The 26932-nt window shown below is 43.9% G+C and overlaps 2 long non-coding RNA genes across 3 annotated transcripts in view; one reads left to right on the forward strand and one right to left on the reverse strand.

Moving 5' to 3' along the window:
• The first annotated feature begins 18445 nt into the window (after window positions 1-18445).
• LOC310697665 lies at window positions 18446-21622 on the forward strand. Its single transcript, XR_014521146.1, has 2 exons — window positions 18446-18530; window positions 21018-21622. It is a non-coding gene; the product is annotated as an uncharacterized lncRNA (long non-coding RNA).
• Window positions 21623-22870: 1248 nt separating this feature from the next.
• The window catches only part of LOC310685869, a 63546-nt gene continuing 59484 nt past the window's right edge, over window positions 22871-26932 (reverse strand). The window contains exons 3-4 of one of the 2 annotated variants that reach the window (XR_014515577.1): window positions 26266-26329; window positions 22871-25549 (exon numbers count right to left, since the gene is read on the reverse strand). This is a non-coding gene — a long non-coding RNA (uncharacterized lncRNA). The remainder of the gene's footprint in view (window positions 25550-26265; window positions 26330-26932) is intronic. The other variant, XR_014515576.1, reaches the window with a different exon arrangement.

Below are 26932 nucleotides of genomic sequence, written 5' to 3' on the forward strand. Positions count from 1 at the left end.
ATGCCTTAAAGATGTCAGGTGATTGACAGTTGAGTGACCCCACCTACTGGTCAAAATTAGCCCAAAGGGTGGGTAGGGGAAGGAAGTATTTGGACAGCCAATCAGATCAAGTTCCCCATTCTTGCCTTATGGAGAAGGCTCTGGAGAAATATCTAGCTGTACATCTGGTAGCTCAGAGATGAGGAACAAGTGGACTCAATCTCCCAGCCATCATGGCAAGTGGGCAGGGATGATGGGATGATGGGAGCTAGAGTCTGACAACATTTGGAGGGCCACTGGTTCCCCATCACTGTAATTGCCAATGGAAAAGCCTTATCCCCAGGCTATGGGGAAATGGATGTGACATAGAGAATTCAGGGCCACCTTAGGTGTTAGGAGCTAATGCAGTTCTTCAGAGAATGAGTGGAGAAATCCAAAAAGCAACACTTACAGTGCCATATCAAACACCTGATCTGGCACGGAGGTGGGTGCACATGGAGGGGTTGGCAACAAACATGGGAAACCATAAGGACAGAGCTTGAGACTCTTCATCTCAGGGTTGTGGGTTTGAGTCCCACATTGGGCAAAAGGTTCCTATATTGCAGGTGGTTGGACCAGATGGTTCTTGTGGTCTCTTTCAACTCTACAATTCAATGATTCTATAAATAGGGCGAATGAGTGAGACCTGCATTCTAAATAAATTGAGCCTTCTTCAGAAAATCAGTGAGCTTTTGGGTATTCCCTGGGTCATAGGTGAGTCATCAAGCTGAATAGCTAAATAGTGTAAAGGTATACTCCAAATAGTGTAATGGTATACTCCAAATCTAGTGGCAGTATACCTTTACACACCTACTGTTCGGGGTGAATCAATCAAGCAGTGGAAGGGGCTTGCTTCATGACTTTCTTGTAAGATTCAAAGAGGCCAATACAGGAAAGAGAATGGGGGATTTAGCTTGATCTTCGTTAGTCTAATCCAGCAGACATTTCATGTGCTTACAGTGGCCCGGAATGTTCAACAAGCATCTTGTTTTTGCTGCTTGGAACTATAAACAACAACAACATGGCAGAGTATTGTCAAAGATCAGCACACCACAGTGCATGGTTTCTGGGTGACACTCAGCTTGATGGCTCACAAGTTGTTCAAGCTTGACCGAAGCCCATTTAATCACGGACTCTTTACTTTGTTCACACTCTCTGAAAACCTGGCAAAAAACAAAGGACCCTGCTTCTGAGCCCAGTGCACACATACATAAACACATGCAGTATATGTCATCTGGAACAATATAAACTTTTGAAGTTCAGCCCCTAATTACCCGATTGTATTTCATGCACTGCTATGAACATCTAATCTCTTAACGATTAAATGAAGCTTCCCTTACAAATGCAACAGCTATATTTATTTTTGAGACATTATTGCTGTTGTGTTTACCCTTTGCCAGGCTCCCTAGTACAATTAAGTTGCTAGAGATATTGCCTGTCATTTCCTACACAGCACATTAGTCGCCAATGGTTTCCCAACCACATTAAATGCTAGTATTATTAACACACTTGACATTGTGCGTGCAGCTCCCCTGACTATCTAAGGCTTCCTTTGAAACTGGACTGCATACACTGTCCATTTCCATCAGCACTGCAATGCAATGTGCCTTGTATGGTATGTCTAGTAGCAAAGCACATGAAACTGACTACCACAATAGTCAGTTTCAAGTACTGCTGTATGAGGAGCTGCCTTTGAAGACTATCTGGTAGCTTCTTCTGGTACAAAATCCAGTAGCTTGACTCTTCATTGGAATGATGGAGCATTTCTCCCCAGGGTTAAAACTAGGGCTGAGTGAAATCCCTCTCTTTCTCCCTCTGCCCATTTCACAAGCCCATTTGAGGCACCATTGTTTCTCAACCCTCTCATTGCCCAAATGGGGAACCTGTGGCCTTCTAGATGTTGTTGGACTGTTAGCATCTCTCTGTCTCAAAAGGCCTCTGGGGTGAAGTTAAACCACTGCATTAGCAGCACCCAAGTCATAACCATGGGCAGTGTGTATGGAGGTCCTGGGCTGCCCAGATAACAAGACTCCCTCTTGGCCTTGCTGATGTGGCCCTAAGGAAAACAGACCAATACATCTGGCACCAGCTTGGCTGCAGGCCCTATCTAACCATCTTAGGGACAACACTCCAGGGTTTACTCCTTGGCCTCTTCTTCTTCTGTGGATACAAAGCAGTGGAGTTTTCAGATCAGAGTTTTCCTTCTCGTATATGGGCTATCTTCCCAGGTTGACAAGCACCTAATTCATCAAGGGTTCAAGACCAATCAACTACCCTCACCTGCATTAGCCTGCCAGCTGAATCCATTTGTGTGGCCGCTGTCACATGCTGACATCTTCTAGGAGCTACAGTGAGATCTGAGTGCAGGCTGAGGGCCAAAGGTGGACATACTACCCCAGAAGGAGCACGGTGTGTCCCCCACCAGGGGTACTACCCCCCAAGTCATTCCATAATCCAGGTCCATTGAGCATGCTACATGGTGCTGATCGAAGATGATGTATGACAACATCTGGAGGGCCAGCATTTCCCACCCTTGCTGTTAAAGGTTCTGCTGGCAGATGCCCTGCTGGTCCCACCCTGCACTCCTCCATAAGAAGGTCTGTAGAGAAGAGTCAATGACCACATTCATGCCAACATTTAAAGCACTATGATGCCATTTTGTATGGTCACAACCTCCCCCATAAGAATTCTGGGGGCTGCAGTCTGTTAAAGATGCTGAGAGTTGTCAAGGCATCTTCCACTTCCAGAATTAGTTCCCAGAGTTTCCTGTGAAGAGGGGTTGATTGTTAAACCACTCTGCAATTGTAGCTCTGTGAATGAAATAGGGGTCTCCTAGCAACTCTCAGCACAAACTACAGCTCCCAGAATTCTTTGGGGGGTGGGGAGGCCAGGACCGTATAAAGGGGCATCATAGTGGTTTCAATGTATGGTGTGAATGTGGCCAAAGTTAGACTCCCTGCATGCAATGGAACTCTGGTTCCCCAGGATTCTAAATCGCATGGGAAGCAGCTCATGTCCCCAGTGCAGAACTTCCACCTGAAGAATGGTGGGCGGGGCTTGAGGAGATGTAATGGCAGCACAGGTGTGGCCCCCAAGCTGAGCCCCAATCTACCCCGATGGAATTCTAATTGCATGAAAGAGCAACTGAATAGGGCTATACAAACCAACGGTCCCCTTACTTTGGCAACTAATATCAGTGGTGAAAGGGAGACTTTCAGCAAACAGGGTCTTCTCTCATTCCAGTACTGTGACAGAAGAAACTTCATAGTTTCAGCACAGTCTCTGCTAGACTGAAATCCAGAACACCGAAGGGTGCTTTTTTGTTTTGTTTTTTGTTAACACTCTTTCGTGATGAGGCGATATTAGCAAAAGCATTGCACAGTGTTAGTTATGTTACATAGCCGGACAAATTTCCTTTATTAGATAATTTAATTATTCCCCAAACATTATTTAATTATCAGGTATATGGACATTTTGTATTCCTTTTAAAAAAAAGATATTGAAAATTAATTGAAAAAAGAAAGCTTTTAAAGAAAGATAATTAAACAAATTTGCTAGGAAACAAGGGCATGTGCTGTTTCATTTTATGTGTAAATTATACGTGAGCCCAAAGGGGATGCAGTCTTATTATACAGTTTACTCTCCCATTAGCATTTCAATGGAAAAGAGATTTCCTCCTGATTCTTGGTGCAAAATACTGAAAAACTAAGTGGCCCTTGACAGAAATGCATATAGAAAAAGGAAGTGAGACAGAGAACAATGCCTTTCTTTTAGTGACATTCAGAGAAATCTCCTTTGGAAATCTGAGGCCACAAGTGCAACCTTGCAGTACAAGTTGTTGTATTTATTGTGCAGTTTTGTGTATGATTATTTGGAAGGAAGGCACACTGTCTCCAACAGGGTGTACCCCCTAGTACAGCCAACCTGGTGCCCTCCAGATATTGTTGGACTACAACTCCCATGAGCAGCATGGCTGGAACTCATGGGGGTTGTGGTCCAAAATGTCAGGAGGATCCCAAATTAGCAAAGGCTGCCCTGCTAAGTGTTTAGGGTTGCAGCTTTAACCATCCTGCCAACCACTCACCTGAGGATCCTCATTAGTTGGCCATGAGGGAGACAGACCAGGTCATGCTGCACACCCAAGAGTTGGGTAATACCTTATCCAGTGCCGAAACAGAAGATGGCGGCGTCCTGGGAGGCATAGTTCTCCTGCTTTGCCAATGGCCCTCAATGGCCTTCTACTGTTCCTTAATGTAAGGTTACCAGATTTTTTTTCAATGAATCCGGGAACACTTTTCAACTTCAATGGATTTTGTATGGGGACTGATTTGTAAATCCAGGGACTGTCCCCGGGAAACGGGGACGTCTGGTAACCTTACCTTAATGGCCCTAGCTTAGCCAGGTCATTTTTGCATAAGCTAGCCCAGGAATTCCTCTGCAGCTTATATTTCCCCCTTCACATCCCAAATAATCAAAATCCTAGCATTTATTAATTTCGAGGGTTTAGGGGACACCCCCCCCAAACACAGTCTGTAGCAATACCAGTCAGGTTCAATCCCAGACATCTCCACAGAGAACTGCCAGCCAGTGTAGACAGGTGGACCAATGGTCTGACCAATGGTATAAGGCAGCTCCCTATGAGCCATGGAAATAAAAAAAAATTAAACAAACATGATGAGAAACGGAAGTGATCGACAGTTCTTGGCTATGTTGACGATCTTTGCTCTTTCTATGCGGCAGAACCAAGGTGGTGTCATGTAAAGTATGCAGAGCGGAAAGTTATATTTTTAATTTTTTAAAAAAATATTTATTAGAGTTTCCAATTTTTTACAAACAAAAAGAAAAAAGCAAACATAAAAAAACATTAAAAACACATAAATTTCACAACTTATTTTCTCATAGCATATTTCCCTGACCTCCTCATACCTCCCCTTCTTGTATACCCAGTTCAAATTATTTATGCAGCAAATCCTTATCTCAAAGCATTACAGCTTAAAAAAAGAAAAAAGAAAAACACCTTATTTTCTCTCCAACATCTTAGGTTATTTTAACTTTAAATTCTTACTTATAAAAAGAAAACCTCCCGATTTTATCATATTCCTTTATACCATTACAGCTAGAAACCACTTAATTTCAATCTAACATCATTCAACATTCCTTAATTTTACAGTATTTTTGTAAATAGTCCTTAGATTTTTTCCAGTCTTCTTCTGCCGACTCTTCACCCTGGTCACGGATTCTGCCAGTCATTTCTGCCAGTCCCATACAGTCAATCAGCTTCATCTGCCATTCTTCCAAAGTGGGCAAATCTTGCAACTTCCAATACTTTGCAATATGTATTCTTGCTGCTGTCGTTGCGTACAAAAAGAAAGTTCTATCCTTCTTTGACACTAATTGGCCGACAATGCCCAGGAGAAAGGCCTCTGGTTTCTTCAGAAAGGTATATTTAAATACCTTTTTCAATTCATTATATATCATTTCCCAGAAAGCCTTAATCTTTGGGCACGTCCACCAAAGGTGAAAGAATGTACCTTCAGTTTCTTTACATTTCCAACATTTGTTATTGGGCAAATGGTAAATTTTTGCAAGCTTGACTGGGGTCATGTACCACCTATATATCATTTTCATAATATTTTCTCTTAAGGCATTGCATGCCGTAAATTTCATCCCGGTGGTCCACAACTGTTCCCAGTCAGCAAACATAATATTATATCCAACATCTTGTGCCCATTTAATCATGACAGATTTAACCGTCTCATCCTGAGTGTTCCATTTCAACAGCAAATTATACATTTTTGACAAAATCTTGGTTTTGGGTTCTAACAGTTCTGTTTCCAATTTAGATTTTTCCACCTGGAAGCCAACTTTCTTATCCAAATTGTATGCCTCCATTATCTGATAATAATGAAGCTAATCTCTCACTTTATTTTTTAATTTCTCAAAACTCTGCAATTTCAATTTATCTCCTTCTTGTTCCAGAATTTCCCAATATTTCGGCCATTTGGCCTCCATATTGGGCCTTTTCAAAGCTTTCGCTTCCATCGGTGACAACCACCTTGGGGTTTGGAAAGTTATATTTTTGAGCCACTCTGAAACCTTTGAATCTTTTCAAGGCTCCAAATTATCCTAATATGATTTACGGTTTACATGGCGCTTTGCAGGGATACCCCGGTATGCTTGAGTTTGTCATTTGAAGTACTTATGTAATAACATAAACTGCACTGAAATGGGGTAATATATCATAATGTTCTGGGGTGGTGGTGGTGGGGAGAGGAAGCAGCAATAACAAGCTGATGATAATAATGATGCTGAAGGCCCCCCCTGTGTTTATTACAGAGATTGGCAAGGGGAAGTAGAACTGATGCGAGAGACTCAGGCTCAACAGGGCCTACTGCAAACGTGCAAATCCTCTTTCTCAATTGAAAAGAAAGACCACATATTTTCCCAGCAAGCAGGCAACACCTTTGTGTTTATATTGCTGCCTCATAGATTTGTGGAAACGTACGCTTGAATGAAGCACCGAGAATAGCGTCAAGCACATCTAGCCCATAACCTCTGAAGCTCTAGGGCAGGTGTGGGGACCTGTAGCCATCCAGATGTGGCCAAAGTACAGCTCCCATCAGCCCTGGAAAGCAAGTGGCCGGTGATAATGGGAGTTGTAGTTCAGCAACTCCCATACAGTTCCCATGCTTCTTCTAGGGCCTGTGACAGGTTGGTTGGGCAGGAAACCTGTAACAAAAACAGCCAGCTGGATGTTGTCATCCTATGTGGACTTTCTCCTCCTCTTTGCTTCTGTGGCCAGCGATCTCATAGCAGCAGCATCATAACTGTTTTGTACCCTGCCCTTCTGACTGGGTTGCCCCAGCCACTCTGGGAGGCTTCCAACAGGGTATATAAAAACTTCTTCAGAATTTCTGAAGCAGGGGAAGAAGAAGAAGAAGAAGAAGAAGAAGAAGAAGAAGAAGAAGAAGAAGAAGAGGAGGAGGAGGAGGAATTTGGATTTGATATCCCGCTTTATCACTCCCCTTACGGAGTCTCAAAGCGGCTACCAATCTCCTTTCCCTTCCTCCCCCACAACAAACACTCTGTGAGGTGAGTGAGGCTGAGAGACTTCAGAGAAGTGTGACTAGTCCAAGGTCACCCAGCAGCTGCATGTGGAGGAGTGGAGACGTGAACCTGGTTCCCCAGATTACGAGTCTACCGCTCTTAACCACTACACCACACTGGCTCTCATTTCAGATATTTTCGAGCCCATGATCACATGAAAGCAGTGGGTGGGATTCTAATGCTGTGCTGAGGTCTGCGCCTTAACAGGACCTGCGGCTTCTTCTAGCCCAACAACTTAGTTGAATCCATCCCATTGTGACCGCCTTATCCCTTTAATTAAAGTTAAGCTTTATAATTTTATTCTTTTACATTGGATCCAGAGTTAGCCATGCTCAGAGCCAACCCACTGAAATCAATAACACTTAAGTGTGTTATGATTACCATTGATTTCAATGGTTTGACACTAGGCATGACTCAGTCATCTGGGAAGGATCATAGCTCAATGATGGAGCTTCTGCTTTTACATGCAGAAGATCCCAGCTTCAATCTCTGGTACTCCAGGAGGGGCTGGGAATGTCCCCTGCCACTGCCTGTCAACGTACTGAGCTTGATGGACTAATGGTCTGACTTGGCAAACGACTGATTGTTATCTTCCTCAGTCTGGAACTAACCCCCAGTTGGCAATTTCATAAATAGTGTGATCCACTGAGAGCCAAGCTATATTTGACACTAACAGTGTTCCTGGAAATTCAATGAATTCTAGGGTTGGAAGGGACCTCGACGGCCATCTTGTCCAACCCCCTGCAATGCAGGAAGCACCGCTAAAGAATCTTTGGCAGATAGCTTAAAACCTCTGCTTAAAAACCTCCAAGTCCACCACCTTCTGAAGGAGTCTGTTCCCCTGTCAAACAACCGTTACCATCAGAAGGTTCTTCTCAACATTTTGTCGTAATTCCCTTTCTTCTAATTCAAAGCCATTAGTTCAGGTTCTCCCTTCTGGAGCAGAAGAAAACAAGCCTTCTCCATCTTACATGTGACAGATCTTCAGATATTTGAAGATGGCTAGCATATCACCTGAATGGCTATTGCCTGTTGCATGTATCTGTATGTTTCTGCTTTCAATGCCCGGACACATGGTCCCCAAATCAGGAACGTGGGGGGGGGGGGTACTGTTAATCCTTCCTTCCTGAGCTGCAACAAAAGAGGTTTAAAGACTGTCTCAAGGCAAATCTTAAAAAATGTAGTATAAACACTGACAACTGGGAAACACTGGCCTGTGAGCGCTCCAGTTGGAGAACAGCCTTTACCAAAGGTGTCACTCAAACTCAGGGCGCAAGGGAGAAATGTGCTAAGAGGAAGGCACGCTTGGCAAATCCACACCGTGATCAGCTCCTGCCTGGAAACAAATGTCCCCACTGTGGAAGGATGTGTGGATCCAGAACTGGCCTCCACAGTCACTTACGGACTCATTGTTAAAACTTTGTTTATGGAAGACAATCTTACTCGGCTACGAGTGATCGCCAAAGAAAGAAGAAGACAACAACTGTTAATCCTTCCTTCCTGCACTGCAGTTCTGACAAAAGTCCTCACCCCCCCCAACCCCATGCAGACAGCCAAATATAAAAATTGTTGGGAACATAGTGTAGAAGAAAGGGTTACAGCCCCAGTTCTGATTTGGGGCTGATAGCAGCAGATGTTATTTTACTTTTTTTAAAAGGAGAAGATACAACTTCACATTGTTTAGGTTAGGAGCAAACTTTGTTGAACTCAACAGGATTTACTTCTGAGTAGGCATGTACTGAATTACCCTGCCAATGTCAACTGTAGTTTGGACCTAAATAACTTCCCCCCAAAGACCAACATTTTGGAGACACTGAATCCCAGACTTTTCATAAATCAGTTTTGAATGAAGAGAAAATATCCTGATTTTCAACTTGACCTACCAAATGCGAATTTGATCTCTAAGTCCAGCTTAATTGGAGTTCATTCTCTCTGTAGCTCTCTAATGGAATACATTTTGGTTTCATCTTATAGATTTTCCCCCTTTTTGTCAGGAAGCAAAGTTTTTTTTATTTGATGCCCTTTGAAAGGAGCATTAATTGTGACGGCTTAGCCGTTTGAGCGTTGGGACAGGCTAAAGGTTGATTTAAGGAAATATAATTAGAGAATCTTCAGAAAGTAAGTCAGGCGCAGGAGAGATACTTGCAGGTAGAAAGCATCTTCGGAAATATTAGGTGCTCTGCTAAAAACCAGAGATTGACAGAGCAAGATCTGGTGAGGGCAAGATTTAGCGGTGTCTTTTATTTTTGCAATGTTAGTTATATCAAAGTTGAATCTCCACACTGCCAAAAAAAGAGAGCAAATGCATCACTAAAAATGGAGGCTGAAAGAGGACACCAATTTGCATATGCTAATTTATGTGAATAGATGCCAATTTAGAATTAATTATCATAATTTATGGGGGGGGGAGAACCCAATACATCTCACCACACTGGGGAAGAATGTCCTTGATTGAGCTTCTTAAAAGCCGGCTTTCTCCAGAGAATCCTGGGAACTGTGGTTTGTTAACGATACTTGGAATTTTATCTCTTTTAGGAGTAAACCACAGTTCCCAGTATGCTTTAGGGGGAACAATGCCCTTAAAGTGCATGGTGTGGCAGGTCCTACTTATTTATGTACCAGTGATTTCATTCCATGTCAGTGCTTGGCTGTCCCTGCATGTCCACTTCACAGCTGCTGACCCTCCAGAGGTCTCTAATTTGCAGGTACAGTCCCAGATTTACAGAAGCTATTCCCATTTCTGATTTGACTCTCGATTGTCCTGCTTTACCTTAGGACGTCCCTATTTTCATAGGAGAAGTGTTGGAGGGTATGGAGTTATGCAACCCCCAAGCCAAGGCAATAAAAAACTATCCCACACCTGAAGGCAGCTCTGTATGTTGTTGTTGTTTAGTCGTTTAGTCGTGTCCGACTCTTTGTGACCCCATGGACCAGAGCACGCCAGGCACTCCTCTCTTCCACTGCCTCCTGCAGTTTGGTCAAACTCATGCTGGTAGCTTCGGGATCACTGTCCAAGCATCTCGTCCTCTGTCGTCCCCTTCTCCTTGTGCCCTCCATCTTTCCCAACATCAGGGTCTTTTCCAGGGAGTCTTCTCTTCTCATGAGGTGGCCAAAGTATTGGCGCCTCAGCTTCAGGACCTGTCCTTCCAGTGAGCACTCAGGGCTGATTTCCTTCAGAAAGGATAGGTTTGATCTTCTTGCAGTCCATGGGACTCTCAAGAGTCTCCTCCAGCACCATAATTCAAAAGCATCAATTCTTTGGTGATCAGCCTTCTTTATGGTCCAGCTCTCACTTCCATACATCACTACTGGGAAAACCATAGCTTTAACTATAAGGACCTTTGCTGGCAAGGTGATGTCTCTGCTTTTTAAGATGCTGTCTAGGTTTGTCTGTATAGGGAAGCTCTGTATAGGGAAGCTTTTTAATTTTATTGTTTTATTATGGTTTTATATATGTTGGAAGCCACCCTGAGTGGCTGGGGCAACCCAGTCAGATGGGTGGAATATAAATAATAAAAGGATGATGATGATGATTGTGGAATAGGACATCCCTATTTTCATCGGAGAAATGTTGGAGGGCATGCAACTGGTGGAGCCAGAGAAACCAGCATGGGGCACACAACCTCTGTGGCTGGCAATGCATTCAGGCTGCCAGGAAAGGTACCAACTTCCTCAATATACTTGCACTTCAAATGGGAAGAATTCATATTCATGCAATTCATTTCAAGATTTTACAAGCAAGCAAAGTCCATCCGGCTGAGCATATTCTCATTCGCTCTCCCTCCCTCCCTCCCTTTTATGCCTCCTCCCCTCCCTCTCGCTTTTTTCCCAAGCAGGGATGAAAAGCGCAACTTTGTACCTTTGTGATTATTAGCAACGAGGAGTTCATCCTTATTAGTCCTAGAGGCAAAGGGTTAATGAGTTAAGTGCGCCAATTCAATTAAGCCACCTCTTTCCTTTAGTGAACATAAATTTTAACCTGATCACTTCAACATCTCTTTTAAATACATTACCTTTGGCACTATTTAGTAATAGAATAAATTGGATCTTGAGGAGGGGGGGGGATGTGAAATGAATGCCTTCTCGGGGCTTAAGCACTTGTGTACTTCATTTGCCCCCTAGTAAAATAAACAACAGGAGAGTTCAGGGGAAGAAATATAATTCTGGAGTCACTTGGCTAGAGTTCACTATTTTCTCTGCAACTGCCTCCATGGATTCATTTCAGTCCCAGGCTGAGTTCACACAATACAGTTAAGGCACATGGACATCTCATCCAGCCCTTAGAGAATCACGGGACTGTAGCTCTGTAAATTATTTGGGGGCAAATGGGTGGCTGTGCGTAAAGCCCCTGTAAGCCTGAAGACTCTTACTTAGGAAAAAAAAAATGAAAGACCAACAGTTTGTCTGTTTATTTTGGGATGAGAAAGTTCTGCAGTTTTATTTAATGTTGAGCTGGCCATGCCCCTCCCCAAATCCAACACTTCTTTGGTGGTGAATTAGGGGAGGCACTTATATTTTATTTATTTTGCAGGATTTTTATTGCAGTTAATATAAAAGGAAGCTTGTTTACATAAGCTAATATAAAATATTCATTAAAAACAGACATTGAAAATAGTAAACTATATACACACATACAGCTCGGCAGGGTTGTCTAAACAAAACAAAAAAAGCTTTCAACGGGTGCCAGAAACAGTGCAATGAAGGTGTCTGCTGCCTAATATTAATAGAGAGTTTAAAATTATTCTGCTTTCTCAGATGACTCACTTGAAGAAGAACCTCAAAATTCTACTCAGGGTGGGAACACTGTGGTCCTTCACTACAACTCCCATAATCCCTGGCCACTGGCCATGCTGACTGGGGCTGATGGGAGTTGGAGTCTAACAACATTGGGAATTCCACAGCTTCTCCTCAGCCCTGCTTTAACACGAAACCTTAGGCAACCATCTTGTCACATTTTTTAACGTCACTGGAAAATGCTGACAATCAACTGAAAGTCTCTTTGTTCTCCTCATGATCTCTAGGTGTTTCACCTAGCAAGGAAGCCCCACATTTTCCTCAATTTTTTACTTGGATTGAACCATTATTGTGTGCCCTGATTCTGTTGGACTGAAGGCTACTATTAACTTTAAATGTAGTTACAAAATGGAGGGGATGGCGATTGAAAAGCCTCCCTTCAAAACAACGATGGCACCTAGAAATACATTTGTGGGACGGAGGGACAGAATGTGAGAATTATTATTTTTCATTAATAACACTGCAATATGGGCCACATTATTACAATATCAAATCATACCAAATCATAATTAATTTCAATTATACATTTCCAAAATTATCAAAAATTATTAAAAAAGAAAGGATGTGAGAACTAAATTCTGATTAGCGGGATGGAGGGAGCTCTGTCTCCCATATTACACTTTTACCAATCAAAACATTTCTATATTTCATATCAGTGCTATGTTATTAACCACATTCCTTCATCCTGAAATGCGTAACACTGATTTCAACAGAATTTCCCCCCAAGAAAGTATAGGACTGCAGCATAATTAAAATTTTAACTCAATATTCTTTTCCCCCTCAATTGTTATTGCAAAGCCACTCCTATTAGCTTTGGTGTGAAAATTCTCCTAATTCCCTCTAAAATGAAAGGAGTCCTGTACTGAAATGGTGCCCATCAAACAGCAGTGCCCCTGTGTGTTTACAACTTAAACTTCCTTCTAAAGAATGGCAGAATGACTAACAATGACAGGCTGAGGTGCTGTGGTGTCATGGGATGTTCATAAATATCACGACTTCTGGGGGAGAAGGATTGGTCATGGAATATTAAAGATCAGTGTGGCTGCTTCAGGAGATGTGGCTATTAGTAGTTTGGCTATGTGAAAAAAGTTTGTGCTGGAGTCAACTAAAAACCGGAGTTTATATTATGTGGGTGTGCAACATCCATTCTGCTCCCCACAACTAGATGTGAACAATCAAGACATGTCTAAATCTTCTGGCTAAATGAAAGAATTCTCCCGAGCTGAGCCCATACAGATTTTCATTTTTAATGTTTTAAAGTAAAAATGTGGCATTATTTATTTAGGGCTTTAATATTCAATTGTGCTGAGTAAATCCTACAACAAAACTATTTATACTTTGAGTCTGGCATGTTAGAAAGACAGTCATCTGTGGCCAGTGTCAGTAAGTGTGTTAATAGGGTGTTTGACAGCTCCTCTGGAAGATTTTCAGGGCAGCTGCATGATTGGTTCATGAAGCATTTCATCGGATATTATGAGTGACAAGGAACCTGGAAGTGGTGCAGGGAAAGTACTTCCAATCTATAAAGACAGCTCACGTTTCTCCTCTCCCCAACACAAGACCCCTATGCAGTCAAGCAGGGCTGCGTACACAGGCTTAGTTTGATGTCACATTTTGTTCCCCTGCAATGCAGGCCAATTTCAGATGCCACTCCTGATCTCTAAAACAATCTGACAACCACTGTCGCTGGCTTGGATGCTTTTGTAACATGTCACAGGCTATCTCGTGGAGAAGGGGGGCACCGATAATGAGTCCAGTTGCCCCCTTTCTCCAGCTCCTGGCCCGTCCTATCGCCTAGCATCCCTCCTTTCTGGACCCCTCTCTCTCTTTCCTCCTGCCAGCTGTGCTTCTTCACTTGTAAAGGCAGAAGGCAGAATTCCGCAGACGAACCCAGCCTCGAGCTTCATTATGTCTTTGTCCGCACAAAGGAAATGATCGGGAACATTTAATACATTATGAAAAAGCACAAACAGCGCAGCAGGGCCTTCCTGTGCCCCCTGAGGGTCAGTAATGACTTCAAAGAGCTACTCAGATGCCTTTATGTGGGAAAGAGGTATGCACATACCTGGACGGAGATGAATTGCTGTGGGATTAGCTTACCCTCAAATAATACACAGTGCTGAAACCACCAGAGGAGACCTGGTAATATGCAGTGTCCAGAGGGCACCACAGCGGAGGACTTGGTGAAAGAGCTGCGCATTCCATGCTCCAGCCACTTAATGAGCAGGAAAGGGACCCAGCCTCTGAAGTGAGCAACTTGAATTTCCTCTCCCCACTGAATGCCCAGCGTCTTCCGTTTAGCAAGGCTATTCACTGGGTGCAGATTTCAAAACAAAATATCTGGTTGTGGGGAGCATGGGGACAGAGGTGTTTTCATTGGGGTGCTTTCCAATTTGGGGGTGTATGCAATCCCTGCCCTACCCATTGGGCTGGGTCTGCCAGCTGCCATTTTATACATCCTGCAGTTCCCAGAGGGGTGGGGTACTGGGGGGCACTTAGCAGGGCAGCTCATACCTGCCTGCCAGAGAAATCCATATGCAGGGGCCGACCCGTTTAGGATAGGATACTTTGACCTGTATAAAAGTAGCTAAGAGTGTGAAGGAATCAGCACTGTCTTTAGCATATGTGCCGCCGGGGTGCAAAGATGCGCCCCCAATTTCGCGTGAATGGCACTGTTGTGAATGACAAGCGTCGTTGTTGAGTCTGACAAGTGCCGCCATTGTGAATGAGAGGCACCACCACTGGCACGGCACATCTTTGGTAAATGAGCGCACAAAGTCGTAAGTCGTTTAGTGAAACAGTAGGTATACATTTCTGTAATACCGAGGTACAGTGGTACTTCGGGTTAAGTACTTAATTCATTCTGGATGTCCGTTCTTAACCTGAAACTGTTCTTAACCTGAAGCAGCAATTTAGCTAATGGGGCCTCCTGCTGCCTCCGCGCCGATTTCTGTTCTCATCCTGAAGCAAAGTTCTTAACCCGAGGTACTATTTCTGGGTTAGTGGAGTCTGTAACCTGAAGCGTATGTAACCTGAAGCGTATATAACCCGAGGTACCACTGTATATATGCATTTTGTTCTTCTAGCTTGATCAAAATTATTTATTATTTCATAACAGGTAGATAGTTAAGAGCTTAGGAGGCTTCAGCGGTGAGTGCCTGGCACCCCCTAGAATTTGGCACCCAGGTGCCCCACACCCCTTGCACCCTGGGTAAAGACGACCCTGGAAGGAATCACAACATAGGCAAGCCACAATTATTTTTGTCTCTGCCTCTACCCTCTCACCTAGAAGATGGGGAAGATAAACTGGTCTACCATACAAAGTTGTACAGATTGCTGGTAGGGAAGCACATTTAAAGTTCAGGATAGGTGTTATGCAAATGCTAAATATTCTTAGGGTATAAAATCATAGAGTTAGAAAGGACCATGATGTCCAAGCCCCTGCAACTCAGGAATCTTTTGCCCAATGTGAGTCTCAGCCCCTGAGATTAAGAGTCTCATGCTCTACCAACTGAGCCAAGTTATATTGTCATAACCAACTGGTTGCTGGTTATAAAATCTGACTCCTCTGGAAATGTTTATCATATCTGATTCTGGTTTATATATTTTAATGAACTGATATCAATTGATGTGTTTTAATGACTGATGGTCTATTCTCAACCAGTCTCTTTATGGTGCAGTCGTGGACCTGAACAATTTAATATTCTTTTAGAATGCTTTCATGTCCATATTATCAAAATGAGTTCTTTATCTGGATCGTCATATTAGGAATTAGCATTAGACTGCTATTGTAATTATCCATTTATTACAGTTGTGTTGTGAGTTGCTTCTTTCAGTGGGGTGTGGGTTGGAAAAGTGGCACACAATTTGAAATAATAATTAATGAGAATAAATAAGTCTGGTCTAGGGCTAGCAGGGCACTGGAGAAACAACTTTTTGCTGTCAGTCCAAACTGGGAGCTGGGGCGTTTGTGCTGAAAACACAGTGCAAAAGGCAAGTTGATACAGAATAAAAGGTAGTCTGAAACACCAGCAACTTTTCAGGGGAGAAAATGCATGTTTTCACCTGGAAAACTCTCCCCCTTTCCAGGGGGAACAGTCACCTCAGCCACCTTCGCTATCACGGTGGCATTTTGGAGCATTTTCTGAGAACAGAAATGCAGTAAATACTGAGGGTAGTCAAGTCTCTCCCTCCCTCCCCCCCCCTTCATTGTGCATTAACGACATTACTTTCAATACAAATAAGCACAGCAAGGAAATAAGCTCTGAAATATAACCTTCCTTTGTATGGTAAAGGTCAGCTCTCAGGGCACACATTATCTATTTTATTTAAGCGGATGTAATCTACAGCTTCTGATGGTATTTATTTGCCTTTTCCCTCTCTCTTCCTCTCTCTTCCTCTCTTTTTCTCTTTGTCACCTTTACTGAGGGACTTTAGTAACCTTCTTTTCCTCATCCTCCTAGTCCAGAAGAAAAATACTGGAAAGTGGCAAATGTCTGCTGAAACATTCTGTAGGAAATCCCCAGTGCTTTACAGCAGGAATACAAGTTCCAAATAATCTTTAAGACACTTTCATGGTTCCCACCCACAGGAGATGTAACAACACCCCTTTCCCCCACGCCATGCCGACCATTTTTATCTTAGTCATGTTGGCTGAATCAGTGGCGTAGCGTGGGGGGTGCAGGGGGTGCCGGCCACACCGGGCGCAACATCGGGGTTAGGGTTAGGGGGCACAAATCTATGGGTTAGGGGGCGGAAATCCACGGGTTAGGGGGCGCAAATCCACGGGTTAGGGGGCGCAAATTACTTGCCTTGCCCCGGGTGCTGACAACCCACGCTACGCCACTGGGCTGAATTAGATATATAAATGGGGGCACCAAAATCTTTTAAGTGCTTAAGGCTTGTAAAGGTCTGGGCCTGTCCTCTACAATATTTAAAACATGCTGGCGATGTTCAGCACAAGGTGGCTCATAAAGAATAAGAAAGTCGTCACAAGCTCGAATAAATGCAACAACAACAACCCGGTTGCTTTCTGGAAGGCAGCAAGAAGCCAAACGAAACTAGATCTGGGTGGTGCATCATTGTGTCACATGTTCCATCTCCACGGGCAGTGATGCTTTTGAACACCATTTGCTGAAAACTTCGGAAGGGGAGAGTGCTCTTGTGCTCAGGTCCTGCTTGCAGGTTTCGCAGAGGCATTCGGCTGGCCACAACAACAACAGGATGCTCGGTTAGATGGACCATTGGCCTGGTCCACCCGGATCTTTTTATGGTCTTCCTTATAACCTGAAGGAGCGTCTCCACCCCCATCGTTCAGCCCGGACACTGAGATCCAGCGCCGAGGGCCTTCTGGCGGTTCCCTCATTGCGAGAAGTGAGGCTACAGGGAACCATACAGAGGGACTTCTCAGTAGTGGCACCCACCCTGTGGAACGCCCTCCCATCAGATGTCAAAGAGATAAATAACTACCTGACATTCAGAAGACATCTTAAGGCAGCCCTGTTCAGGGAAGTTTTTAATATGTAAAACTGTACTGTTTTTAACACTTGATTCCCCAGAGTGGCTGGGGAAACTCAGCCAGATGGGCGGGGTATAAATAATAAATTATTATTATTATTATTATTATTATTATTATTATTATTATTATTAACTGCAGTTGTAGAGCACATGCTTTGCTTGTAGGCGGTTCCAGGTCCAATTCCTACTTCTTCTAGTTGAAAGGACTTGAATCTCAGGATCGTGTGTTTGAGCCCTACGCTGGGCAAAAAGGATTCCTGCATTGCAGGGGATGGACTAGATGGCCCCCACGGTTCCTTCCAACTCTATGGTCCAATTTTTTTAGAGGCATGGGAGTGCCTGTCATGTGACTACTTCTCGCACTGCTCAAAAAACACCAGACATCCATGACAAGAATACAGTGGAACCTCGTGTTACGTACTGCCCTCCTTACAAATGCTTCGGATTACGAGCTCCGCTAAGTAGATGCCGCTTTTTATGAACTTTGTCCTGGGATGCGAGCGGAAGTCGTGCGCCAGCGGTGCAGCAGCAACAGGAGGCACCATTAGCGAAAGCGCGCCTCATGTTAAGAATGGTTTCGGGTTACAAATGGACCTCTGGAATGAATTAAGTTTGTAGCCGTAGTTACTACTGTAATCAAAAGTGTCTAGGCTGATGTAGAAAGTGGAGTACCCCCCCCCCCCAAGATGGACTTCCACCACTATTACAATAAGCTGGAAATAGTTATGTTGACACTATTCCTGTGCCACTATAAGTAACATCCAAAGGAGCATTTCAGGCAGATCTTGTTGGACTCCAACTTCCATTGACCCCGGCCAGCACAGCCAATAGTCACGGATGATGGGAGTTGTAGTCATCCAAGAAAACATCTGGAGACAGCTTCCCCATTCCTGCTTTAAATGGAGTGTATGACACACAGTATGATCATTTCTCATGTTACCCTGCCATTTTTTGATGCTGGAACAGCAATTGACTGGCTCACCATTCCATTGAACAGGTGGTTCAGCAATCCATTCCTTAGGCATCCAGGCCCCTTAAAGCAAGACTGGGCCAACTCATGGTCTGTAGTCTCCATCCACAATGACTGGCTCATGGTGAGTTGCCCTGTGGTGGCTGTAGGAAAGGCCTTGACGTCTTGGATGCAGCGTGTGGTCCATCTGTTACTCTTAGTCCTAGCATAGATGGAAGAAGCAGTAACTGTTCCATTGATTCCATATTGGATTTCCTTACCCTCTCTGCCCACCCTCCTATAAGGCCCAGCTCCAGGAATCCATGGGCCTTGAGGAAAAGACCTTCAAAATTTCAGCCTCTGTTGCCAGTGGGGTCCAAGTTTTGGAACGGCATCAGAGATTCAGGGCACGCTGATAATTTACTTTTGTTCTTGCACTTGGCTTTGTGAGCTGCTGTGTCGTTCACATTCATCCTGACAGAAGGAGCTGTGTCAGGGCCCATGCAGAAAGATGCCTGTGGGCCCCTTCGCAGTGCCAGGGCCCTGGGCAGCTGCCCAGATTGCTTGGGTGGAGTTGCCAAAGCTGCCTTCTATGTTGCTTTGCTTATTTCTTCAACTTTTCCAGGGTAGGTACCAAGGACAGAGAGACATGGCAATGCTTACCTGTCCATCTTTCTTCTCCCTATGTTGACACTGTTTGATTTCCTCCCTCAGTATCACGGAGAGAGATAAAACACGTATTATACATGGGAACACAAGAAGAGATCTCTGATGAAGATGAAACAAAACAAAGCCACACATGCTAGTCCTCTACTTACACACGGAATGATCTCTGCTGTTGCATTTCCAACACAAATTAGGTTAGGTCATTGAAAAATGTGGACCTATACAAAATTCTTCTCTATCCTTAAACTCTGCCCCTTTCATTACAAATGTGAAAAAGGAGATTATTTCCCCCAAGAAAAATAAAAAAGTGAGAAGGAGTTGATCCTCTTTCAGTCTCGTATGTTTTATTTTCAAGGATTCATAACCAGTATGGTTTCTTTAAAGAGTTCAGCGCTTACACATATGTGAGCCAGATTTCTGTGGTACTAATTAGATGCTTACTGTTTTGCTCTGTGTCAAATGATGGTCAAGGCATGAAATGTTACTCATTTGAGTAACATTACTCACCTGAGACGGTTTCCTTCCAGCAAGAGATTAGCCAGAGGGATAAATTGTTTTAGTCTCAATGAAATTAGCTCCTGGTTTTTGCATCTTTATTAATAAGAAACAGACATCTACTATTTAGAGGCAGATCTTTTCCCTGTTTCCTTTCCTTTCCATTTTTTTTTTTATGGCCAAGGAAATACCTATGCAATTTTCAGTTCGGAAATCTCTTGACTGAAACAACGACTGCTTCCTTAGCATCCTTTTGGGGTAGAAGGGAACCAACTGGCCAGCATGGTTCTGAGGATTTATGAGAGTCCCCCTGCCTCCAATTTCAAGACTTAATTACACTCTTAGCATTTCTTCTGACTTTTGGCCTTTCTCCACTGCCTCAGTTCTCCATCTTGGTCTGAAATCCATCTTCCTTTCAGTCACCATTCCAAACTGTAGAGAAATAATGTGTTTAGGGGGTGTGTGGGTGGTGCGAGCTTTCCTACAGAGCAGGAGAGGGGAACCTTTGGCTCTCCAGTTATCAATGAGATACAACTCCCACCATCCCTGACTTACTGGGGTTGAGGGGAGTTAGAATTCTGGATGCCCAAATTTCCCCCACGCCTGCTATAGAGCCAAACAACACGTGGTTGGATGACAAAATACTCTTTTGGTTCCTTTTCATCTGGAAATAGGCGTGGCCCTCAAGAATGCAGAAGTTGGGCATCCCTGGTTTAGAATGTGACTGCCATGTTGGTTCCAGAGAACATGATTAACTAAATGGAGAATGGGACACACATTTCTCTTGCTGAGGGAGCATTCAAACTTCACTGCGTTCTTTCAGAAGAAAAAGGTTTCATAAAGTTGGGAATGAGTTCAACAAAAGCAATTGTGAGAACAAGATACTGGGCTACAGTGGCTTTTGGCTTGAACCACCAAGGCTTTTCTTACATTCAGCTACTTTATTTTGTCCCATTAGTGCCCTTGGTTTCCTTGCCTCTAGATGCCTCTAGGAATATTTCATTAGCTTAGGTCAATTCATTTTGCCCATGCTTTTCAGATTATGTATACAGGTTATGTAAAGTGTGTCTGTGTTCAATTAATGGATTGGAGGAAGAATACATATGGTCTGAGGGGGAAAGGAGAAGAGAATTTTCTAATGTCCCAAGTGGGCAGTGTTTTACTTGCTCTTTCAGAGTTAACTGGCAGTATGGGGCTAACTCTGTTCAGAATAAACGGGCAATGTAAAATATACATGATCAGTTAGTTTCTCTCTGCAGCAATTTCTTTGATGTTTGCCAGAGTGTCTATTTATAAAATTTGTGCTCAGAGGCGGGATTGCATGTGATCCTTCATTTCCTCCCAGCATTTCAAGTATTTCATTTCCTTGTTAAATTTTCTTTAAAATTAGGAAAAGTACAAGAAGGAAAACTCAACCCCTTGGGGGTCCCAGTAACAAACATGCTTTGTGCTTGTCTCTTTCTTGCTGCAGGTTGATGATACAGCTACAGTTTCTGTTCGGAACAGCGATGTGAAGACTTCATAACAAGGGAGATGCAAGGTTGCACTGTGTGTCAGCTTTCCAGGTCAAAACAGCAGCAGCAGCAGCAGCAACAAAATGAGCTTCTTTAATTTTATTTGTAGCCCCACGAATCTGCAACCTGTCCTGTAGGACACTATTGTTTGCTGACACAAAGGATGGGAGGCAGATCAACACTCAATCTGCTGGTCTAAGGAAGCAGGAAAGTATTGGGGTGGCATGACAAGGCCCTGCTTAACTCTCAATATCTACCAGCACTAGGGCTTTAAATATCTACCAGCATTATGGGGGCTACATCATAATGCTTTAAAGAGGACAACCCTCTATTCTGAAAGGATAACAGAGGACAGTGCTCTGAAGGTGTGCTCTTTTTAAAGGGAGTAAAAGATAAAGAACTCTACAAAAAAAAAAAGGGTGTGCAGGGACCTTGAAGCTGCTCACCTACAGATTACCTGCTCACAGTATTCTCTTCTAGGGTAGCATGCACTATTTATGTCCTTAAATTATAGGAATTATTTCTCCATTGCCATCTATAAATATAAATCACCATTTGTAAATTCTGTGCCTATCAGTGTCCTCTGTTCCCCTCTTTTTGGTGCGATGCATTTTTTTTCTTTTTCGACAGTGAGTGCAAAATTGACCACCCTAACTAGTACGTTGAAGTCAACTTGGAAGCTAAAGAATGGAGCCTTGCATATTATTTCTCAAATTTTCCAGAAGTGAAGGTAGCCCATAACTGCTCAAAAAAGATCACAAAGCTAGTCACTGGGACACAGGCTTGCAATTGCTCCAATCAGCTGAGTCCAAGGAATATCCCCCTCCCCCAAGAGTGATCTAAGCCTACTTCCTCACTCAGGCAGCAAATACTGAAATGTATCCATCAAAGATGGGCAAGCAGGTGGTTGTAATTTTGGTTTCTTTCAGGATTATTTGAATGCTTTGCACTAAGAGGAACATTCAAGTTTGTGCTGAAATTTGCTTCAGGCAAACCTGGCAACTAACCAGGGATGGGGTGTATCCCTCCCCCTCCCCTCAAATTCCCCCAAACCCCCACACTGTTTCTGATTCCTATCAAAACTCATTTGGCCTACTTTGAAAATTCCCAAATGTTTTGTCCATGAAGAGGCTACCAAATTTTGTTGCAATTTTGGTTTACACACTTGCCTGGAAATACAGGAAACAAGCTGGCCTTATTGAAACTATATAACCAAGATGCTTTGCCTGTGGAAGAATCTCTGTAGTAACTTTGAAATTCAGTTCAGGCAAAGCTTGGTGGCCACATAAGCCAGAGAGATGGAACCTATCCCCATCTAGATCAGTGTTTCCCAAACTTGGGTCTCTAGCTGTTTTCAGACTACAATTCCCACCATCCCTCCTCACCACTGGTCTTGCTAGCTAGGAATTATGCGAGTTGTATTCCAAAAAACAGCTGGAGACCCAAGTTTGGGAAACACTGCTCTAGATGTTGCTAGACTTCAGCTCCCATCATCCCTGAGGTTGGCTGGCCGAGGCTGATGGAAGCTCCAGGTCAAAAGTTCCCCAACACTGTTGCAGGCACTCATGGGTGCAGGGTGACCACTTGGCAGCACTTAGACACATGAATATCCTGAGACTTTTGCAAGAACATTCCCTCCACACAAACATTTTCCCTTCAGATTCTTAATATGTTTCACATGAGAAACAAACCCCATTTTTTAAACTGAATTTAGGAAAAACTCCAGTGACAATCCTAACATGCCCTATATTAAATGTGCATGGTTTGAAAACCAAGTAAACAAGGAGAAAACAAGAAGACGGCAATGCAGTTAGAATTCAAAGGACATTTAATTTGGAGCCGCTTGTGCTGTACTGTCATGTTCTAAGAAGTTTCACATTGACATTAACACACAGGTCACTCAAAAACCCTACTGATTTTAAGCACTCTCTTCTTGAAACTAACTCCGAGAGGGCAAGCTCTGCAGAAAGGAGATAAAAGAAAGAAAGGAAGGATCTGGTAAGGTGTGTGAGCAGGGATTCCGGAGGAAAGCTAAAAAAAAATATTACAATCCCCTGCATTCCTTTCAGTGTCTCCGGGAAAGTTCGGATAGCAGGAGCGAGAAAGGGAATAAGGAGGATTAACAACAATATCACTGTAGCAAGGCACACACTCAAGAATACTTAAAGCTTGGATCTATCGTTCTGCTGGGAAATTACATATTAGAGTTGGTGCTGATAATGCCCTCTCCTGGCGATGCTATTGCAGCTCCTAAGTCTAGGTGTCAGTTATTCCAGAGACCTGCGTACATACAAGGCAGGCAGGACAAAATGTACTGTAGTCACAGGCAGCGATCGGTGCGAAATGTCACACAGCTCCCTCTCCTCCCCCACCTCGCTGTAGGTAAATTATTTTAATAAGGTAAGAGATACCACAGCACAATGTGTGCGCGCGCATGTGTGTGTGTGTGTGCATGTGTGTGTGTGTTTTACCCCCTAAATAATGTTCTCTGTGTCATCTGTATATTTATGATAGCTCAAAGACATGGGTGTGTGGATCTAATTAAAAATGTGAAAGGGTTTAGCAGCCTGCTGCTTCCCTTTGAGTCTCCTGTTGCCAACTCTTGGCAGCTCTGCTGTCAGCGAGCCAAATGTTTAGTCTTCAGCTGAACTACTGCCAGGGTGTCGCACGGCATTCTGGGATGGTAGAGCCTGGAGGTACTATGTTAAAACTATCTCACAGAAGGAGGATGTGTTGTGTGTAGGGCTCCGCATTCAAATTGGCCACCGGTAAGTTGTGGAGGGGGAAGCAGTGGAGGAAACCCACTCCTGCCTGGTGAGCCTTAGGGCCTTGCCAATGACAGAAAAGCCCCAGACTTCTCCCTTAGTGCAATACTTGGTGCAAGCCTAAACCAGCGACAAAAGTGCAGTAAACTTCCTCTGCAATTAAGGGCTGGTGGAGAGAAGTAGTGTTTGTGTCATGGGGAAATAGATCTGCTCCTGTTTGTAAACCAGCTTGCAGCTCTCCATTTTGCTAGAGAAGGGCCGTGGATTAAATTGAGGAAAACAAACCAAAAGGTCCATACATGACAAATTATTGTTGCTTAGGGCAGAGAATAATTTGGCATTGTGTTCAACATGAATTTTTTTCAGCTGTGTGTGTATATGTGTGAACATGCCAATTACAGTTTCTTTGCCCCCCCCCCCCAATCTGAAGTTCAGTTCCACATCAGCTTATGATTTTTTTTATTATTTTTATAAGTCCTCATGAAAATTCACCAAAATGTTCTGGTGAAGTGGGCATCCTTTTTCTATTTGTGGAAGCACCCTGTGCGATTCAGAACCCTTCTTTTCCAGGACTCTTAATTGTGCAGGGAGCCTCCATGGGTTGCAGAAATTGAAGCTAAATGGGTAGGGCTGTCACAGTGTAGGCACACGCTGCTCTTTCTATATTGCCCCTTCACAGCAGTAATGACTTTGGTACTGGCCCAAGAAATCTTGCTGCCCGATTGTCCTTATCACCAGTTTAAATGCTTCAGATACCAATCCTCCACCTCATCTATTCCTCATGCCCCCAAACCCCATGCAAACTGTAACCAGTTGCTCTTGTGCTCAGATTGTGTTTGTAGCCTTCGCACAAGTATCTGGCTGGTCATAGTGAGAACAGGATGCTGGACTAGGTGGGCCATTGGCCTGATCCAGCAGGCTCTCCTTATGGTTTTACTCAGCAGCATGGCAGGGTGGGCCTTTCATCGTCATCATCATCATCATCATCATCATCATCTATTGAAATTATATATCGCCCTATACCCGGAGGTCTCAGGGCAGTTCACAGAACAAAATCATAATATAAAACCACAAAATATATAATCAAAATAAAAACAACAACCCAATAACACACATCCCCAAACCCCAACATTTTAAAAGGGCACAGGATGGAAATCAAATCAAACCAAGGCCTGGTTAAAAAGGAAAGTCTTTGCCTGGTGCCTAAAGGTGTATAATGAAGGCACCAGGCGAACTTCCCTGGGGAGAGCATTCCACAGATGGAGAGCCACTGCAGAGAAGGCCCCGTTCTCATGTTGCCCCCCTCCAGACCTCTCAAGGAGGAGGCACACGAAGGAGGGCCTCATAAGATGATCTCAGGGTCCGGGTAGGTTCACATGGAAAGAGGTGGTCCTTGAGGTGTTGCAGTCCTGAGCCATTTAAGGCTTTATAGGTCAAAAGCAGCACTTTGAATTGGGCCCGGAAACTATTTGGTAGCCAGTGCAGTCAGACCAGGATCGGTGTAATATGCTTAAACCGTCTTGCTCTGGTGAGGAACCTGGCCGCTGAATTCTGCACTAGCTGACTGCTCCTTCAGGGGAAGTGTAACACCATCAAGACCATCTGGTCTAGGGAAACAATCACCAAGAGTGCCCCAGTCTTATATGAATTGAGTTTCAGTTTGTTGGCTCTCATCCAGTCCATAACTGAGGCAAGACACTGGTCCAGCACTTCCACTGCCTCACCTGCAGATGTAAAGGATAAACAGAGTTGAGTGTCATCGGCATACTGCTGACAACAAACCTCCAGATAACCCCACCCAGTGGTGGGGGTAGGGGGATAGGGGGATAGGGGGATAGGATTGAGCCCTGCGGAATCCCAAGCTGAAGGTTCCATGGGGTTGAAAAGCATCCCCCAAGCAACACCCTCTGCGAGCAACCATCCACATAGGACTGGAACTACAGCAAAGTGGTGCCACCCAATCCTAGTTCGCTCCAGAAGGATACCATGGTCAGTGGTATCGAAAGCTGCTGAGAGGTCGAGGAGAATTAACAGGGACATGTTTCCCTTGTCTCTCTCTCAACAGAGGTCATCATGCATGGCGACCAAAGCAGTTTCTGTGCCAAAACTGGGCCTAAACCCCAATTGAAATGGATCCAGAAAATCAGTTTCTTCCAAAAGCACATGGATCCGGTCTGTGACCACTCACTCCAGAACCTTGCTCAGGAAAGGGAGATTAGCCACTGGCCAGTAGTTTGGTTTTCCAAATCCACTCTCTAAAGCAGGAGTAGGGAACCGGTAGCACTAGACTATAATTCCCATCAGCCCCATCTAGCATGGCATTGTTGCCCAAAACCATCTGAAATGCCTCTGGTGCTCTATCCCTGATTCAAAGTGCCACCAAAAGGTACAGGGGAGCAGGAGAGTGTCTCTCATCATTAAGAACACCATAGTTCATTACCTGAAGAGTACGTAGGTTTCTGCGAGGCGGGTCACAGTGATAACAAGCAAGAGACTTTATTGACCTGATTGTGAACAGAACAGGACTGTCAAACAGGGGCAAAACAACTGCTTATATGCATTTCTGAAGGCCTGGGCCACTCCCACTCTCAACGTGATTGGCTGTTTAAACCCCCAAGCTACGAATTGTAACCCAGAGCTTAAGAGCCAATGCTAGTAGCCCAAACCCTGACAGTACTATGTGATTGGACATCATGTATCGAATCAAAACACATGGCTCTGAATCCTAGTCCAGATTCTAGCTCAGGCGAACACAGACCACTGCATGCATAACATGACCAATACAGGGAGACATGTCAAACATCCTGTGCTATTTCTGCTGGTACTGCTACTTAAGCAGAAAGTGACATATGTGCTTGGGACCTTTATTCACAAAAGCAGATATATAATAGTTACGAGGGTGGGATTCTTATTATTTCTTCAAATGGTTAATTTGCTGCTAGAAGCAACCGTGTGCCATTTCCCCTTCAAAGTGCTGACTGGCTTGTTATTGCATGTGGTGCCGAGGTGTTGCAAAAGAAAAGAAGAGAAACAGGGCTAGAGAAAAGAAAAGAGAGCCTTCCTCCTTTCTGTGAAATTGGCTTAATTGAGCAACATCTGTGCAGCAC

The sequence above is a fragment of the Podarcis liolepis genome (genome assembly GCF_965112155.1).
Source record: "Podarcis liolepis genome assembly, chromosome: 1".
NCBI classification, from domain to species: Eukaryota; Metazoa; Chordata; class Lepidosauria; order Squamata; family Lacertidae; genus Podarcis; species Podarcis liolepis.